This window comes from Echinops telfairi, unplaced genomic scaffold (genome assembly GCF_000313985.2).
Source record: "Echinops telfairi isolate 266 unplaced genomic scaffold, ASM31398v2 ScPeMD7_23;HRSCAF=83, whole genome shotgun sequence".
Taxonomy (NCBI): Eukaryota; Metazoa; Chordata; class Mammalia; order Afrosoricida; family Tenrecidae; genus Echinops; species Echinops telfairi.
Window position 1 is genome coordinate 59,345,001 of NW_022103920.1, and position 2,959 is coordinate 59,347,959.

The window sequence follows — 2,959 nt, forward strand, 5'->3', positions numbered from 1 at the left end:
CGAACGGATCACTGAAGACAAATGGGTGCATAAGCAAATGTGGTGAAGAAAGCTGATGGTGCCCGGCTATCAAAAAGTATAGCGTCTGGGGTCTAGAAGGACTTCTTATGGGCGAAGAAAGGGAGTGACGGTTGGGAAACACCTGTCTTCACAGTTCAGTGGCTTTATGATTTCTCTATGCTGCAGAAAAAAATGGAAAGCGTCCCTCCTCGATTTAAAACAACAAACAGAAACTCAAAGACATTAAAGCAGTCAAACTAACTAACAAATAAAGCCATAAGGGGAGCTGTTAAAAGTTCGTGGGAAAAGTCTATCTTAAAATCCCATTTTCTGCGAACCTTCGCAAGCCCCCTCTTCCAGAATCCTCTCTGCGGTCTACCAGGGACCAACGGTATTGGGCATACCTTTGACCAATCGCCCTCTGGTGGCAGATGGTGGGCATAAAGTCTTAGCTGCAGGGATGTAATTTCAACTGTTGTCAATCTTTAGAAGACTATAAAAAATGATTTAAAGACCTGGTGACATACTGATTACACATTGTGATGCCAACCTCAAGTTCAGCAGTTTGAAACCACCAGCGGGAGAAAGAAGAGGCTTTCTACTCCCATAAGGATTTATAGTCTTGGAACCCACATGGGTAGTTGTACCCTGTCCTATAGGTTTGCTATGATTTGGAATCGACTTGACAGCAGTTCATATATGATATATTAGATATATTATACATAATTATATATGTCATTATAAGAAATCTTTCATCAACATTTCATAATGATACATCATTATATGTCACTATCTATATCATCATAAGAAATCTTCCACCATGAATATTTCATATCACATTTTGAAACTCTGCTCTGCCATACTGTTAAGGGATGCAAGGGGGTGGGTGGGAAGGGTCTACAAAGCCTTACTATTTACTGATCTTAGTTATATTCCATTTTAAATAAGGAATATGATTAACCCAAAGCAATTGATATCCGTAACTTTTACAATTGAAGCAATGAAAGAAGCTGCTGAGATACTTGATGTGTGTATGTGCATCTAGATGTGTGTACTTACACAGGTGTGAGGAGGAAGCAGGGCTATTCTGTCACTTCTCAAGTCAGATGACAGAGAGGAAAGTTTAGTTTGGTTCAGAAAAGCTGATCTACAAGTGCTAAGTTGTGCAATAGTTTAGAATAGTGGTTCACAACCCACAAAGTGGGTTGCAACACCTTTGGGGGTCAAAGGACCCTTTCACAGGGGTCACCTAATTCATGGCAGTAGCAAAATTACAGTCATGAAGTAGCAACGAAAAGAATTTTATGGTTAGGGGGAGTCCCCACAACATGAGGAACTGTATGAAAGGGTGGCGGCATGAGGAAGGTTGAGAACCACTGGCTTAGAGCTTGGCTGCTGAACCCAAAAGTAGGTGCCTGAAACCCACCAGTAACTATACTGCAGAATGGGTGGCAGCTGGTGTTTGCGAACATCCAGGCTTTGAAACCCTCTGGGGACAATTCTCCTCTGTCCTATAGGGTCCCTATGCATTGGAATCATCTCAGTGGGATTTAAGGCTAGTCTTTCTTTATAAAGCAGTCTGCCAAATGCATTCCAAAATCTGCGTTATTTAAACATAGTAGCTGGCATATATGTGTTTTGCAATGATAGGAACAACTGAAGAGGGGAGGTGGTGAGATGTCAGGGTCAAGGTAGAATAGTGGGCATTAAGAACTGAGGGAGGAGCATGTAGCCTTATTGTCTCATCAGTAGACCACAGAGATGAGTACAGTGTACAGTGAAGAACTGGTTGTTTAAGGCGGCCATCACTTAAATGGACACCCATGCTAGTGTTGGCTTGCCAACACTTGTCCTTATTTATAACACTGTCTCTCAGAAGCCTAGTTTAGCTGATAACCCATCCACATCTCCGCTGATGAGTCAGCTCTGACTCAGAGCAACCTACATAGTGTTTCTGAGCCTGTACCTCCCCACAGGAGCCGAGAAAGCGGCACCTTTTCCCCATGAAGTCACTGGTGGGTTTGAATGCTCGGCCTTGTGGTTAGCAGATCAATGCCTAACCTAGCTTGAGAGGATTGCTAAAGTACTGAGAAGCAACTCTTCTTTCCGGGCCTCATGCCAGGCTACCCCTTGACCTGCAACAAGTGTTCTGTTTCCTATTATTGCCCCCTCCAAAAGGGTACTCATATCAGCAGGGAGTGGCTACACCTCTCCACTGCTTTCGTGCTAGTCATAAAACTAGAATTCATTATCCTTATAAAATTGGGATCTGTTTTTGTTTAAACTTTCAGAAGCTCTTCTTGTTTGACCCATGGAAAATATGCTCTCACCTTGTTTTGCTATAGCCCTGAAGTTCCATTTGGCCAAAATACGGTTGGCATTGTTTACCAAGAGACTACCCTCCAGCAAACTGGCCCCAGACTTCATTTCCCAGCAATGTTTTCACTCGATTGCTTTGACCTACTGCTAACAGACCTCAGAAAAATGCAAAAGTTCTAGGTAAAATAAATCTTAGATGAATGTACGTCAAACAGTATTGCTACTAGTATTCTAACTCATTCATACACAGGGTTATTCCAGATGAAACACCTAAACATGTCTAAGCATGCCTCTGTGATCAGTGGATGTCTGTAGACAAGTTATTTCAGTCCTTGGTCCTGTTAAAAACTCATTGTCACCAAGTCAAGGGAATGTTTTCTAAAAAGTTCAAGCAGAACACTGGCTTCAAATGGAAGCTACTGGACCAATTAAATTCAGGGCAGAAAAGTCAACTCTGAGGTGTATGCACACACACACACACACACACACACAATTCCAAAGGAGTCATCTGGTTAGTTTCTTAAAGAACACAGGACAATCACGGGGCCAATTATGAAGGAGCTTTAAGAAACTGAAATTTAAACTTTTAGAAATTGGTAAGAAAAAGTTCAGGAAATGTGTTAAGGACTGTTTCCCCCCC